The sequence below is a fragment of the Anas acuta genome, chromosome W, assembly GCF_963932015.1.
Source record: "Anas acuta chromosome W, bAnaAcu1.1, whole genome shotgun sequence".
Classification (NCBI taxonomy): Eukaryota; Metazoa; Chordata; class Aves; order Anseriformes; family Anatidae; genus Anas; species Anas acuta.
In genome coordinates, this window is record NC_089016.1 from 13402379 (window position 1) to 13419716 (window position 17338).

Below are 17338 nucleotides of genomic sequence, written 5' to 3' on the forward strand. Positions count from 1 at the left end.
ATTGCGGGGCAGGACTGCAGAGCCGCAGATTACACTACCAAATGACCACCGGCAGGCTCTTTCACAAATAGCTTCTAAGGTTGCAGCTGGTGCTGCTTGCAGACGTATAGCAGACATTGCACTCTCCTTCCTAATTAGCAATCATGTGTCTCATCCATTTGCGGTGCTTGGTCAGTGGCAAAAAGAAAAGGGGGAGAGTAAGGGGAGACAAAGACAGAAACGGTATCAGGAGGATGCCACTGACACTGACAGCACGGGTAATAGGAATAGCATAAGTGAAAAAGGTGATGGCAAGAGTGGAATGAGAGGGCAGCATTTTCGAGTTCTGGAATGGATTTTCCTACCGATTCAGCCAAAAACGAGTGTTCAAACATGGGTGGAAGCTATTGCAGAGTTAGTATGTAAGGGTTGCTCTCAGAGTATTGAGATCAGTGGGCAGGAACCAGGAGATATTAGTCTGCCGATGGCTCAGGATCATTTGGAATGGTGTTTACAACAATCCATACCACTACAAGAAGCTGTGTTAGGTTACCTGGGATTGGTACATTCCCGAACTCCAAAGGGGCCTCTCTGGCAAGTTATAAGATCATATAAATGGCAGGTAGTACCATGGCTTTCGTCCCGACCAGTGGTGGGTCGCACTGTATACACTGATGCAGCAGGTAGGAAGGCTGTGTGTGTATGGTACAAGAACGGAAGTTGGGAGAAATACATAATTCTGGGGGAGACAGGGGATTCATTACAAACATTGGCATTGTCTGCAGTTGTTTGGGCTTGTCAGTGCTGGATGCATAAGCCAATTAATATTGTCTCAGACTCTCTGTATGTTGTCAACGTGGTAAAATGGATAGAGGATGCCTTGATACAGCAAACTAAGAGAGACAGATTATTTCTGCAGCTGCGAGATGCCATTCAGGGGAGAACTGCACCTTACTGTGTTATCCATATATGTAGTCATCAGTTCTCAATTGGGTTAACAGAGGGTAATTCACAAGCAGACAAGTTGGTGAGTATAATCACAAAGAGGCCTGAGAGTGATTTGGCACATGCGCGAGTGTCGCACGGAATGTTCCATCAGAATGCAAAGGGTCTTCGGAAAATGTTTGGATTTGCTTGGACAGAGGCAAAAGGAATAGTAAGAGCGTGCCCTTCCTGTAGTCATCATGGACCAGGGTTAGGTTTAGGTATTAATCCATGGGGTGTTAAGGCACTTGAGGTATGGCAAATGGATGTAACGCATGTGCCGGAATTTGATACTAAAAGAAATGTGCGTGTGAGTATTGATACCTTTTCAAGATTCATATGGGCAACGATGCAGGGGGGAGAAAAAGCACACCTTGTGTGTAGACATCTGACGGTGTGTTTTGCCATTATGAGAGTGCCACAGCAGATCAAGACAGACAATGGCCCAGCATATGTCAGCAAAAAGATTAGAACATTTATGAAAATGTGGGGAGTAAAGCATGTCACAGGTATTCCACACTCTCCCACGGGCCAAGTGATGGTTGAACAATCACATCAGGTTTTAACGGAACAATTAGCGAGATTAAAAGAGATTAAGGACATCAATGAGCGACTGTCCAAGGCGCTGTTTGTCCTGAATCACTTATGTTTGACTAGTGACCGAGAAGACCCTCCTGCGAGTATTCATTTTCAAACAATAAATATAGCAGCACCAAATGTGTTACCACAAATAAGAATGAATTACCAAGATCCTGCTACAGGAACTTGGAAAGGGCCATACGGGTACAGAAATACAAATAACACCTGTGACTACATGTAGTGGGTTTACGTGGCAAGGTTTGGTAGCAGGGGGCCATAGGGGTGGTTTCTGTGAGAAAGATCTAGAAGCCGCCCCATGTTTGGGAAGGGCCCCGTTGTTTTCCAGATCTGAGCCAATAAGCGATGTTGTTTTGCGCCTCTGTGAGAGCATATTTAAGACAGGGAAAAAAACGCTGCGCCACACAGCAGCCAGGAGAGTCAAGGGAGTGAGAAACAGCCTTGCAGGTGCCAAGGTCAGTGTAGAAGGAGGGGGAGAGGTGCTCCAGGCGCCGGAGCAGAAGTCCCCTGCGGCCTGTGGTGAGGACCATGGTGAAGCAGGATGTCCCCCTGCAGCCCATGGAGTACCACGGTGGAGCAGGGTTTCACGCTGCAGCCCGTGGAGGAGACCACGGTGGAGCAGGTGGCCCTGCACCGACGGAGGCTGCCGCCTGTGGAAGACCCCTGCCGGAGCAGATTCCAGGCCGGACCTGTAGCCCGTGGAGAGGAGACCACGCAGGAGCAGGTGATCTGGCAGGAGCTGCTGCCCGTAGGGGAGCCAGGTTGGAGCAGTTTGCTCCTGAGGGATGGACCCCGTGGTACGGACCCATATCTGGAGCAGTTCTGGAAGAGCTGCTGCCTGTGGGAAGCCCACGCCGGATCAGTTCGTCAAGGACTGCATCCCGTGGGTGGGACCCCACAGCACAGGGGACGAGAGTGACCGAGAAGGAGCGGCAGAGAAGAAGTGCTGTAGACTGACCATAACCCCCATTCCCCCGTTCCCCTGCGCCGCTCGGGGGGAGGAGGTGGAAGAGGGTGGATGGGGGGGGAGGTGCTTTTGGTTTCTTTCCTTTGTTTCTCACTTCTCTAGCTTGTTAGTAATGAGCAATAAATCTTACTATCTGTCTTCTTATGCTGAGTCTGGTTTGCCCGTTACACTAATTATTGCGTGATTTTTTTCGTCCTTATCTCAATCCTTGAGCCCCTTTCACATATTTTCTCCCCATTCCTCTTTGAGGAGGGGGAGTGAGAGAGCGGCTGTGGTGGAGCTCGGCTGCCCACTCGAGCGGAACCACGACACTACAATGACACTGCTAGGCAGGGTTTAGGGCTTATGGCACGGAGACAAGGGGTAACAACTATAGCACTTGGAACGATCGTACAGCAATGGCCTTACCTCCTGATGTTTTTCTGATTTGCGGGGATAGGGCCTGGCAAGGTATCCTTGCAAATGCTATTGGAGGTCCATGTTACTTAGGTAAACTTACTATATTTGCTCCTAGCTTGTTGCAGTTGCGTGAGATCACCAGACATAAATGGGCATTGCTCGCACCAGATTGCAATGATAATGTTGAATTGCTTGGTGTTGCAGCTAGAGTGGCATTGGCAAGTTTAGTGCCAGGAGTGGCATCTGCGGCCACACTTAATAACTTAGAAAAATTGGTATGCTGGGCCGAGAATCAAGCCCATGCCACGACAGAGATACTTGAGGAGATGTTACCAGATCAAAATAGTTTGCGACATGCGCTCTTACAGGGTTGAGCTGCTATTGACTTCTTGCTCTTGGCTCAAGGGCATGGGTGTGAGGACTTTGAGGGAATGTGCTGTTTGAAACTTTCTGATCATAATGAGTCAATTCACAATTTCCATTACTTTCCTGAAAGAGCACATGGGAAAGATTCAATATGATATCAGTCCTTTCAATCAATGGCTCACTGATTTGTTTGGAATGATGCATAGATGGTTACTGGGATTAGTCAAAGAGGGATTAAGGATTCTGTTTGTTGTGGTGTTAATCATCATTGCATGTTGTATTGTAATAAATGTGGTTAAAAGGTTACTTGCAAAACTGTTACATCAGGCTTGGTTTGCTCAAAAAGAAAAAGGGGGAATTGTTGAGGGATTTTTGAAACAGCAAAGATCCCATGGCTTGCTGCAGCTGAGCAAACGAAGCTACCAGGGCAACTATGAGAAGTTCCCATGACAGTGTTCCCACATCGCCCAATTGAGGAATTTAAAAAATATTGTTGCCAGCAGCTGGCTTCAAGGACGGGATCTATGTGACTGCTAATCACAAGGGGGTTGTTTTCTTGTAGGTGGGGTTGTTTTCTTGTAGTTGTTTGTCTGAGTGCTTTTGACCAATAATCTTGTGTGAGACACTATCCGCTATAAAAGTCAGGCTATTTGAGTAATAAATGGAGAGCATGATCTAACCATACTAGTGTCTGTCCTGTTTTTGGCTGTTCTTCCTGCAACAGATCTTCCTTGAAGGGATACCTTTCCTTCATGCCTGACAGGAGACGCCTCTAGAGGATGAAGGCTTGTGCTACTTTTCCAATGGTTTTGTCAATGCCCCCTTCCCTAGCGAGGGATCCCAGCTGCCTGGCTTCCCTGCCCTCTAATTCCAGACTATTGGCCCTGTTTTCCCAGCACTGGAGCAGCCAAGTGAGAATGTGCTCACCTGGACAAAAACTGAAATCTTTTCACGTCTCATAGCTCAACCTGGGATAGGGATTGTGTGGTTATTGATGCTTTTATGACATCTTCCTCTTCGTCCTCCTGTTCCTATAGCGGCCCTGCTTCAGACTAGCCTGCCTCATTGTCTTCTTCCTCCTTCCTTGTCTGAATAGGAGTTCCTTTCCTTCTTAAATGTGCTGACTTTACCATCCATTGTTTCGCCTTCTGTGTAGGGGCAACTGATACTGGCACAGGTTAGTTCACTGGTGTCCTGGTTTCAGTTAGAACAGAATTAATTTTCTTCCTAGTAGCTGGTGGAATGCTGTGTTTTGGCTTAGGATGAGAAGAGTGCTGATAACACCCCGATGCTTTAATTGTTGCAGAGCAGTGCTTATACTAAGCCAAGGACATCTCAGCCTTTTGCTCTGTCCTGCCAACGGGCAGGCTGGGGGTGCAGTAAGAGCTGGGAGGGGACAGACCCAGGACAGGTGACCCAAACTAGCCAAAGGGGTATTCCATACCATCTGACGTCATGCTAAACAATATATAGGGGTGGCTAGCCAGCGGGAGGGGGCCGGACTGCTCGGGGTTAGGCTGGGCATCGGTCAGCGGGTGGTGAGCAATTGCATTGTGCATCACTTGTTTGTACATATTATTATTACTTTCCTATTATCACCATTGTATTATTATTATTATTATTGTTATTATTTTTTTTTGTTATTATTATTTTCCTGTCTTATTAAACTGTCTTTATCTCAACTCACGGGCTTCACTTTCCATTTCTCTCCCCCGTCCCAGAGAGGGAGGGGGGAGGGTGAGCGAACGGCTGCGTGGTGTTTAGCTGCCGGCCGGCTTAAACCACGACAGTCTTTTTGGCGCCCAACGTGGGGCCCGAAAGGTTGAGATAACGGCAGATCTGATCAGAGTGTGTTAAACTAAAATTGGTGTAAGGATTAGACCTGCTTAATAGTCACTTGTCATGATGCTGATTGCTTTAATCTCAACTCTGCTGCGCCTGTTTTCCAAATTGAGTATTACAGTACATTATTTTCCGTATTTGCTCTCTGTCGTGTTTATCCTCTCCGGGCCCTGGTTTCAGATCATTATGGTACTGAGTGTTATAGCAATGGCTTATGAGACGATAAGATATCTGGTCATGACTCTAACCTGGTATTTATACTCAGTAACATCATGGACTCTGTACTTTGGAAACAGTATCTTGGGAACTATTAGCAATTATACCTATTGTTTTTCTCCGTTAGAGAGTCAATCTGTGGAGGGGAAAGGGGAAGATATTTTTTCTTACTTGATTACTCTCCCTTTCTCCTTCACCACCCCTGTATCCTCCTGGATCACTTTGCCTTCCTCCTTCACCACCCTCTTATCCTCCGAGCTTGTCACAATAGCTCTCCAAGATATTGAATATTCTTGGGATACTCAGACCACCATAGTCTTGTTGTTCTGCCTCCTGAATGCACTTCAGATTCTGCTTAAAGTTAAACAACTACTTAGGAAGCTCATCCGGAGATCTGCCCGGAGGCAGTATAGTTGTGGGTGGCAGGGAGTATGGGTGGATATGGGCAGGCATCTAGAGCAGTTGGCACCCCCAGTGTTTTGGAAATTCACCCCTGAACAACGGCAAAGTCCTCAAAAACTGGCAGAATGCTTGAAAAAAAGGTGTCATGATTCTGGCAGTTCCAAAGTAACACAAATCATTGTAACATGCTGGGGCCTGGCTCATGCCTATCGAGCTGCCATTGATACTGCTATCAACTTAGTGACAGACCCTGCGGCCACTCCAAGCCCTGTGACAGATCCAACGGCCACTGTGACCCCTACGGTGGATTCTGCAGCCGCTCCAGCTCCGGTTCCTGCAGCCGCTTCAGTCCCAGCTCCTGCAGCCGCTCCAGCTCTGGTTCCTGCAGCCGCTCCAGTCCCAGCTCCTGCAGTCGCTCCAGTTCCAGCTTCTGCAGCCACTCCAGCCCCGGCTCCTGCAGCCGCTCCAGCTCCAGCTCCTGCAGCCGCTCCAGTCCCAGCTCCTGCAGCCGCTCCAGCTCTGGTTCCTGCAGCCGCTCCAGTTCCAGCTTCTGCAGCTGCTCCAGCCCCAGCTCCTGCAGCCGCTCCAGCTCCAGCTCCTGCAGCCGCTCCAGTTCCAGCTCCTGCAGCCGCTCCAGTCCCAGCTCCTGCAGTCGCTCCAGTCCCAGCTCCTGCAAGTGCTCCAGTCCCAGCTCCTGCAAGTGCTCCAGTCCCAGCTCCTGCAGTCGCTCCAGTCCCAGCTCCTGCCGCTACTCCAGTCCCAGCTCCTGCAACTGCTCCAGCTCCAGCTCCTGCAGCTGCTCCAGCTCCAGTTCCTGCAACTGCTCCAGCTCCTGCAGCCGCTCCAGCTCCTGTGGCTGTGTCAGAGAAACGAGCTGTAGCAGTGCAAGTTGATCCTGCAGAGGGTATTCCAACCTCTGTGGCAGACTCTGTAACAAGGTCAGAGAAACAAGCAGTAGCAGTGCAAGCTGCCCCTGTAGAGAAGGTGAAAAAATGGTATAGAGATTCAGGTCGTTTAGAACGCAGAGAGTCTTCTGCCAATCCAGGTAAGGCTTCTGCCAAAACTAGGTATAGAGATAACGAAGATGACGACGACGCTGGGCCATCAAGGATTCAGGAGGAGGAAGATGAGGATGTCGAAAAATCAACAGTAACTACCCGAAGCCTAAACGAGCGCGAGCTACGAGATGTGCGAAAAGATTTTGGTCGCTGTATAGGTGAGCAGCTTGTCACCTGGCTGCTCCGGTGCTGGGACTCTGGAGCCAATTGTGTGGAATTAGATGGCAGGGAAGCCAAGCGGCTGGGATCCCTTGCTCGAGATGCCGGCATTGACAAAGCAATTGCAGATGGAGCACAATCCACCAGCCTCTGGAGGCGTCTCCTCTCAGCTGTGAGGGAAAGGTATCCCTTCAAGGAAGAACTTGTATGTCTACCAGGCAAGTGGACCACTATGGAGAAGGGAATCCAGTACCTGAGGGAATTAGCCGTACGGGAAGTGATTTATGAGGATCCAGACCTCAGACAAACATCCAAAGACCCAGATGAAGTCAAGTGTACACGACCCATGTGGCGGAAGTTTGTACGGAGTGCACCATCATCATATGCCAGCTCATTGGCAATAATGGCCTGGAAAGAGGATGAGGAACCCACAGTGGATGAAGTGGCTAAACAACTCCGGCAGTACGAAGAAAGTCTCTCCTCTTCCTTACAGGCCTGCATCTCAGCTGTGGAGAAACTTTCTGAAGAGGTCCACCAACTTAAAGAGAATCTATCTTCCCCCCAACCTGAACCAACCAGTGTCCAACGACCAAAAGAGAACACTTGGGAGAAACTTTCTGAAAAGTTTCACCAACTTGAAGAGAGATTATTCTCCTCTGTACCTGTACAAAGCAGTGTCTCAGCTGTCAGGGGTAGGCGTTCACCCACACAAGGAAGACGATATGGTGGGTACTCACCCCGTGCCACCCTGTGGTTTTACTTACGAGACCATGGAGAGGACATGAGAAAATGGGATGGAAAATCTACTGCGACCCTAGAGGCACGGGTACGTGAGTTGCAAAAGAAAACAATCAGGAAAAAGGGATTCTCTGAAAAGTTTGCTGCTCCAACTTCCAGCAGTCAGTCCTTCAAACACAGAAACGAAGAAGATTCTGACCAGGATTAGGGGGGCCCTGCCTCCAGCCAGGGGGAGGAAAGGGACAATCGAGTTTATTGGACTGTGTGGATTCGATGGCCTGGCACGTCAGACGCACAGAAGTATAAGGCTTTAGTAGACACGGGTGCACAATGTACTATAATGCCATCGAGCTATAAAGGACCAGAGCCCATCTATATTTGTGGAGTGACAGGGGGATCTCAGCAGTTGACTGTATTGGAGGCTGAAGTGAGTCTGACTGGGAATGAGTGGGAAAAGCACCGCATTGTGACTGGCCCGGATGCTCCATGTATCCTTGGCAAAGACTATCTTAGAAGAGGATATTGCAAGGACCCAAAAGGGTTCCGGTGGGCTTTTGGTATAGCTGCCTTAGAGACAGAGGGCATTAAACACTTGTCTACCTTGCCTGGTCTCTCAGAGGACCCCTCTGTTGTGGGGTTGCTGAGGGTCGAAGAACAGCAAGTGCCAATCGCTACCACAACTGTGCACCGGCGGCAATATCGCACTAACCGAGACTCCCTGATTCCCATCCATAAACTAATTCATCAATTGGAGAGCCAAGGAGTGATCAGCAATACCCATTCACCTTTCAATAGTCCCATATGGCCAGTGCGAAAGTCTAATGGCGAGTGGAGACTAACAGTGGACTATCGTGGCCTGAACGAAGTCACGACACCACTGAGTGCTGCAGTGCCGGACATGCTGGAACTTCAGTACGAACTTGAGTCGAAGGCAGCCAAGTGGTACGCCACAATTGATATCGCTAATGCATTTTTCTCCATCCCTCTAGCAGCAGAGTGCAGGCCACAATTTGCCTTCACTTGGAGGGGAGTCCAATATACTTGGAATCGGCTGCCCCAGGGGTGGAAACACAGCCCTACCATTTGCCATGGGCTGATCCAGTCTGCGCTAGAGCAGGGGGAAGCTCCTGAACACCTGCAGTACATCGATGACATTATTGTGTGGGGTGACACAGCAGAGGAAGTTTTCGAGAAAGGGAAGAAAATAGTCCAAATCCTTCTGAAAGCCGGTTTTGCCATAAAACAAAATAAAGTCAAAGGACCTGCACGAGAGATCCAGTTTTTAGGAATAAAATGGCAAGATGGACGTCGTCAAATCCCAATGGATGTGATCAACAAAATAACAGCTATGTCTCCACCAACTAACAAAGAGGAAACACAGACTTTCCTAGGTGTTGTGGGGTTTTGGAGAATGCACATTCCAAATTACAGTCTGATTGTAAACCCACTCTACCAAGTAACCCGTAAGAAGAACGAGTTTGAATGGGGCCCTGAACAACGACAAGCCTTTGAACAAATCAAGCAGGAAATAGTCCATGCAGTAGCCCTTGGGCTAGTTCGAACAGGACCAGATGTAAAGAAAGTGCTCTACACTGCAGCCGGGGAGAACGGCCCCACCTGGAGCCTCTGGCAGAAAGAACCTGGGGAAACTCGAGGTCGGCCCCTGGGGTTTTGGAGTCGGGGATACAGAGGATCTGAGGCCCGCTATACTCCAACTGAAAAGGAGATATTGGCAGCCTATGAAGGAGTTCGATCTGCTTCGGAGGTGGTCGGTACTGAAGCACAGCTCCTCCTAGCACCCCGATTGCCAGTACTAGGCTGGATGTTCAAGGGAAGGGTCCCCTCTACGCATCATGCAACTGATGCTACATGGAGCAAGTGGGTTGCACTGATTACTCAGCGGGCTCGAATAGGAAACCCCAGTCGCCCAGGAATATTGGAAGTGATCATGGACTGGCCAGAAGGCAAATACTTTGGGATATCATCAGAGGAGGAGGTGGGTCGTGCTGAAGATGCCCTGCTGTACAACCAGTTACCAGAGAATGAAAAGAAATATGCCCTGTTCACTGATGGGTCCTGTCGTATTGTGGGGAAGCATCGGAGATGGAAGGCTGCTGTATGGAGTCCTACGCGACGAGTTGCAGAAGCTGCTGAGGGAGAAGGTGAATCGAGTCAGTTTGCAGAAGTGAAAGCCATTCAGCTGGCTTTAGACATTGCTGAACGAGAAAAATGGCCAGTTCTCTATCTCTACACCGATTCATGGATGGTAGCAAATGCCCTGTGGGGATGGTTACAGCAATGGAAGCAAAACAACTGGCAGCGTAGGGGCAAACCCATCTGGGCTGCTGCATTGTGGCAAGATATTGCTGCTCGGGTAGAGAACCTGGCTGTGAAAGTACGCCACGTAGATGCTCATGTGCCCAAGAATCGGGCTACTGAAGAACATCAAAACAACCAGCAGGTAGATCAGGCTGCTAAGATTGAAGTAGCTCAGGTGGACCTGGATTGGCAGCATAAAGGTGAATTATTTATAGCCCAATGGGCCCATGACACCTCAGGCCATCAAGGTAGAGATGCAAGATACAGATGGGCTCGTGATCGAGGGGTGGACCTGACCATGGACGCTATAGCACAGGTTATTCATGATTGTGAAACATGTGCTGCAATCAAGCAAGCCAAACGGTCAAAGCCTCTTTGGTATGGAGGACGATGGCTGAAATATAAAAAAGGAGAGGCATGGCAGATTGATTACATCACACTTCCTCAAACTCGCAATGGCAAGCGCCACGTACTTACAATGGTGGAAGCAACCACCGGGTGGCTGGAAACATATCCTGTGCCTCATGCTACCGCCCGGAACACCATCCTGGGCCTTGAAAAGCAAGTCCTATGGCGACATGGCACCCCAGAAAGAATAGAATCAGACAATGGGACTCACTTCCGAAACAACCTTATAGACACTTGGGCCAAAGAACATGGTATTGAGTGGCTGTATCACATCCCCTATCATGCACCAGCCTCCGGGAAAGTTGAACGATACAATGGCCTGTTAAAGACTACATTGAAAGCAATGGGCGCTGGGACGTTCAAAAACTGGGATACGCATTTGGCAAAGGCCACCTGGTTAGTCAATACTAGGGGATCTGCCAACCGAGCTGGACCTGCCTAATCAAACATGTTACGTACTGTAGATGGGGATAAAGTTCCTGTAGTGCATGTAAAAAATATGCTGGGTAAAACAGTCTGGGCTACTCCTGCCTCAGGAAAAGGCAAACCTATTCGTGGAATTGTTTTCGCTCAGGGACCTGGATACACTTGGTGGGTGATGCAAAAGAACGGAGAGGTCCGGTGTGTACCTCAAGGAGATTTAATACTGGGTGAGAATAGCCCATAAACTGAATTGTACCATGTTAATTACTATATAATACTGTATGTTATCACTACCATGATTACTATAGGTGACTAATTAGAATGTATGGAAAAGAGTGTAACCTGAGCATGACATAAATGGTATGGAATAAGGGGTGGATAGATGTCCTGGTTTCAGTTAGAACAGAATTAATTTTCTTCCTAGTAGCTGGTGGAATGCTGTGTTTTGGCTTAGGATGAGAAGAGTGCTGATAACACCCCGATGTTTTAATTGTTGCAGAGCAGTGCTTATACCAAGCCAAGGACATCTCAGCCTTTTGCTCTGTCCTGCCAACGGGCAGGCTGGGGGTGCAGTAAGAGCTGGGAGGGGACAGACCCAGGACAGGTGACCCAAACTAGCCAAAGGGGTATTCCATACCATCTGACGTCATGCTAAACAATATATAGGGGTGGCTAGCCAGCGGGAGGGGGCCGGACTGCTCGGGGTTAGGCTGGGCATCGGTCAGCGGGTGGTGAGCAATTGCATTGTGCATCACTTGTTTGTACATATTATTATTACTTTCCTATTATCACCATTGTATTATTATTATTATTATTGTTATTATTTTTTTTTGTTATTATTATTTTCCTGTCTTATTAAACTGTCTTTATCTCAACTCACGGGCTTCACTTTCCATTTCTCTCTCCCGTCCCAGAGAGGGAGGGGGGAGGGTGAGCGAACGGCTGCGTGGTGTTTAGCTGCCGGCCGGGTTAAACCACGACAACTGGCCCAGCCATTGGGCCCATCACAGAGATTTGAGTGGCAGCAGGATCTTTTGCAGGTGTTGGAGTGGCCGCAGAGCCCATTGCAGGGGTTGGAGTGGCCACATGGCTTGTCACAGGGGTTGGAGTGGCCACAGAGTCTGTCATGGTGGTTGGAGTAGCTGCAGGATCCATCACAGGGGTTGGAGTTGCTGCAGGGACTTTTACAAGAGTTGGAATAGTTGCAGGGCCTGTCAGAGGGGTTGGAGTCGCTGCAGAGTCTGGTGTGGGGGTTGTAGTGGCCACAGGGCCCGTCACAGAGGTTGAAATAGATGCAGAGTCTATTGCAGGTGTCAAAGTGCCTGCAGGGCCCATCACATGGGTTGGTGTTACCACGGGGCACATTGCAGGGATTGGAGTTGTGTTGACTGTGGCTCATTAAATATAGGTCAAGGCCCAGCACACCACAGATATTTGTGTCTCTTTGGAATTCCTAGGGTGATGCCATACCTTTTTCAAGCATTCTGCCATTTTTTTTAGGATTTTGCACTTGTTCAGGGGTGAAGTTCCAAAGCATTGGAGGTGCTAACAGTTCTAGGTGCCTGCCCACATTCTCACATCGCACGCTCCCTGTCACTCCTAACTATCCTGCCTCCGGGCAGATCTCTGGATGTCATTCTTAAATAGTTGTTTAACATTAAACAGAACCAGACACGTTCAGGGTTCAGGAGACAAACAACAAAAACATGCTCTCAGGGTTCAGGAGACAAACAACAAAAACATGCTCGTTTGAACATCCCATGGATATTCAAAGTTTTAAAGATCTATTGTAACTGGCCTGGAGGAGAAGGAGAAAGGGGGGAGGGGTGAAAAAGTGGTGAAAAGTATCCCCCCTTGTCCTTCCATAGATTGGCTCCCTGAGGAGAAAAGGTAAAGAGTGTAATTATTAATAGTTTCCAAGAGAGGGTTCCTGAAGTATGGAGGTGACGGCAATGCTGAGTACAAATAACAGATTAGTTTTATGACCAGTAATTTTATCATATTATATGCCAGTGTTACATAGTACAACAAAATGATAACCTTAAATTATCCCCTAGAGATCACAGAATCACAGAATTTCTAGGTTGGAAGAGACCTCAAGATCATTGAGTTCAACCTCTAACCTAACACTAACAGTCCCCACTAAACCATATCCCTAAGCTCTACATCTAAACATCTTTTAAAGACTTCCAGGGACGGTGACTCCACCACTTCCCTGGGCAGCCTGTTCCAATATCTAACAACCCTTTCGGTAAAGAAGCTCTTCCTAACATCCAACCTAAAACTCCCCTGGCGCAACTTTAGCCCGTTCCCCCTCGTCCTGTCACCAGTCACGTGGGAGAACAGGCCAACCCCCACCTCACTACAGCCTCCTTTAAGGTACCTGTAGAGAGCGATAAGGTCGCCCCTGAGCCTCCTCTTTTCCAGGCTGAACAAGCCCAGCTCCTTCAACCGCTCCTCGTAGGACTTGTTCTCCAGACCCCTCACCAGCTTTGTTGCCCTTCTCTGGACCCGCTCAAGCCCCTCGATGTCCTTCTTGTAGCGAGGGGCCCAAAACTGAACACAGTACTCGAGGTGCGGCCTCACCAGAGCCGAGTACAGGGGGACGATCACCTCCCTAGCCCTGCTGGTCACACTGTTTCTGATACAAGCAATGATAAGATGATAGACATAAGATGATAAACAGCATGACAGGAAATGCGTACAGTAAGTAATGTGCTATACAACACAATGCTGAGACCAAGCACAACAACCTTGAGATCAAAAAAATCAACATTGTGATCAGCAGTTATTAAACTGATCTAATGCTTATAACAATTTCCTTTTAACATGCTCTGGTCAAATCTGTTGTTATCTCAACCCTTCATGCCAAAAGGACTGTAGTGGTTTAACCTGGCAGACAGCTAAGCACCACACAGCCATTCGGTCACCTCCCCCCCCCCAACCAGTGGGATGGGGAGAGAACTGGGGAAAAAAACAATGAAAAAACTTGTGGGTTGAGATAGACAGTTTAATATGACAGAAAAGGAAGGGAAAAAATAATGATGTTGATAATAATGATGATGATAATAATAATAATAATAAAGAATATAAAAGCAAGTGATGCACAATGCAGTTGCTCACCAGCCACTAACTGATTGAAGCCCAGCCAGACCCCAAGCAGTGGTGTCCCCCGTCGCCTCCCCCAGCCAGCCACCCCATACTAATTGTTCAGCATGACGCTGTTATAAATTAGACCACACAATTTACTGGTCTATTGAAATTATTTTATTAATCAAGTAAGCAGACACAAGCAAAACAGCGCTGGGCGGCTGGGGAGTCTCCGCTCCGCAACAGCATGCAACTTCCCTTTCCAGGGTTGCTGTTTTATAGCAGTCGAATTCCGGCTTATCAGGACTTGTTGAACTGGCTGAGGCTGCGCAGTCTATTGTTGAGAGGGGGGTCGTTGTTCCTCTGCTTCGTGTTCAGGTGGGGGAAGTGAAAGCGGCAAAAAAGATGTCTTGTGGTAAGGAATTTCACAGAGTCTGGTTTACCCAACACCCCGTCCTGCTATCTGCTTGCTTAATCCTCCCCCTTATCAAGGCCATTAAATTGTACAACCTTATCTCCTCATCAGATTCTCCAAATTCCTCAAAGACAATGAACAAACCCCCACTAATTTATCACAACACCATGTGGTATGGAATATCCCTTTGCACAGTTTGGGTCAGCTGTCATGGCTCTGTCCCCTCTCAGCTTCTTGTGCACCCACAGCCTCCTCGCAGGCAGGGTAGCATGAGAAGCTGAAAAGTCCTCATCTTAGTGTAAGCACTGCTCTGCAGCAACTAAAACATCAGTGTATTATCAACATTATTCTCACCCTGAATGCAAAACACAGCACCCTACAAGGTACTAGGAGGAAAATTAACTCTATCCCAGCCAAAACCAGGACAAATTTTGAGGTTTTTTTTTCCATATACAACACCAGTTCTTGAATGCGGTTGCTCATTTTGAAAGCAGTTGCACTTAATATTGATATGTAAATCATCAGTGTTTAATTTTAAAAGCTTTTGATTCTTAGAACTTGGAAGTTGATTATATTTAACATGTAGCCTTTTATAGCCATAAATATAAAAGTTTGTTACCCCTGTTTTCAAATTTTATTTGGGTGTTCAGTGTTACAAACAATTGCTCATGGTATTCCTGCTTTGATTGCTAAGGTTGTATGGTTGTTTTAATTTTAGTAAAGGAGCATGAGTAAATATGTCTGGCTGTATCTATACACTGAGTACAAATTATTTATTTTATTTAACTGTCTTTAAATACATCACATAAAACCTATTTCAAAGACCAGTCATGGCAGACGTTTATAAAGCCAGAGGTTGGAGGGAGATTAATATGTCTAGAAACTGACACAGTTTAATTACAGGTTTTAATATTTAGCATAATTATACAGTGCTTCTCACTTTCATAGTTCAAATGTGAGCTAGTTTATCCTCATGACACCCTTCTTAAGCACATAAGTAATATTTATCCCCAGTTTGTAAGTGAGGAAAGAGATTTACTCTTGGTACCAAATTGTGTTGCAGAGATGATATTCAGGACTGCCAGCCTCCAAGCCATCCTTCATTGAAAGCCTTGTGGTATCCATCCAGGGCCATGCTGGACCTGGAGCAAAGCCACTGTCTTTGGACCGAACCTTCAGAGCTTGACCCTTTCTGCCAGTTACTGTTAGGATTTAATTTCTCAGATCTTAAGTCAGTGCCCTCCGGTAATCCTGTTGCAGTTTCTCCCCTAATATCCTGGTCTTATCTTTTCAGAAGAAAAGTTGCAGTTTAGAAATCCTGTCCATCGCTCAAGAGTGAAGCTTGTGTGAGTGGGAGAAGAGCTAGGCTCAGTCAAGGAGCATTCACCTTATTGTAAATGAATGCAACAATCTGGAAAAAGTGCCTGGTTGAGAGACGTGGAGACAATGGTGTGTGTGGGCCCCAAAATGAGTGACATGGGCAGTGGGAGCTGAGGCTTCCCCAGTGGCACTGGAGGAACACCCAGCTGCTGCTGGGGCTGGGACAGGATGTTGGACTTACGCCCATTCAGACTCCAAACCTCATTATTCTGTGGCTACTGCTGAAGGCTGCCAAGGGTGTTGAGGATCAGTGAATTACAACCCTAGCTGGTGCTAGGTGTTCCAATGCATCACAACCCTTTCAGTGAAGAAATTCTTCCTAATATCCAACCTAAAACTCTCCTGGTGCAGCTTAGGGCCATTTCCTCTTGTTTTATCACTTGGTGTTTGGGAGAAGATACCCATCCCCACCTTGCTATAGCCTCCTTTAAAGTAATTATAGAGGGCGAAAAGGTTTCTCCCAAGCCTCCTTTTCTCCAGGCTAAATCACCCCAGCTCCCTCAGCCACTCCTCATAAGACTTGTTCTCCAGAAGGAATGTTTTTTTTTTTTTTTTTTTTTTTGTTTGTTTGTTTTTCCCTAAATAGGGAAGCTTAGCTGAGGAATCTTGGGCTTTTTAACATTATTTAAAGATAAATCTCCACTGAAGTGAGGGATAAATATAAGTGTATTTTGTATATCAGTGCTTTTATATAATTCATATTCAGAGGTCTTTTCTCTGTGTTTTAGAGCAATGAAATATTTAAGCTATTTTCAAGGTGATACTACAAACCTGGGTCTGTGCAACAGCTGCATTACTCTTTCTTATGTGGCTTGATTTCCCTTTTAATCTCATTCTTTGCAACTGAAGACTTATCAGCATGTGTTCCATGTACCTGATTGAGTTGAAAGTCCCTTAAAACTAGCACAGTAAAGATGGAAGCACTCATAGAAGAGGATTTTTTTCATTCCTTGTTTTATTTATTTTTTTTTAATTTTATTGTTTTGTTTTTGTTTTTGACTTGATTCCTGTCTTCTGAGACACTCTTATGGTTCTTGTGGAAGGCAGGAGAGTTCTTTCACATCTTCAAAGATACAATTTCTTATTAATCTAAGTGTAATAAATGGCTCAGTCTTCAAAATAGGACTATAATCAAAGTTTACAATTTATTAAAGGAATAGAGGTAAGCAAACAGCGCTGGGTGCGCCGGGAGTCTCTGCTCCACCAAGACGCACACCAGTTACATCAAGCAGCTGATTTTTATGCTCCTAGGCTGATACATATTCATTACTACTTCTAGAAAAAAACAGGGTTATTATAATTAGTTTCCGGAATCCAAACCCTCCTACTGGAGCATGCGTATCAGTCTCCGGTGGTCCCTCTGGGGGTCTCTGGGGTTCTCTCGTGCTGAAGGCTCATAGTCTTCCTCCCTCTTGTCCTTCTCCTTTGTCCAACTTGGCTGTATGTCAGAGACTTGTGCAACATCCCCTGCAAGCTTTGTCTTTTACTTGTTCTTCAACTCTCCCCATCTCTTAATCTCCTGGCCAGATAGCAGAGACTTGCATAGTGTCCCATGCAATAGTCATAATAGTTAGCAGTTATTCTGAACGCCCCCAG

At 47.1% G+C, this 17338-nt stretch overlaps 1 protein-coding gene across 2 annotated transcripts in view; it reads left to right on the forward strand.

The window, feature by feature from the left end:
• The window catches only part of LOC137846958 (zinc finger SWIM domain-containing protein 6-like), a 115366-nt gene that overhangs the window by 14472 nt on the left and 83556 nt on the right, over positions 1 to 17338 (forward strand). The gene's annotated exons all lie outside the window — the stretch shown is intronic.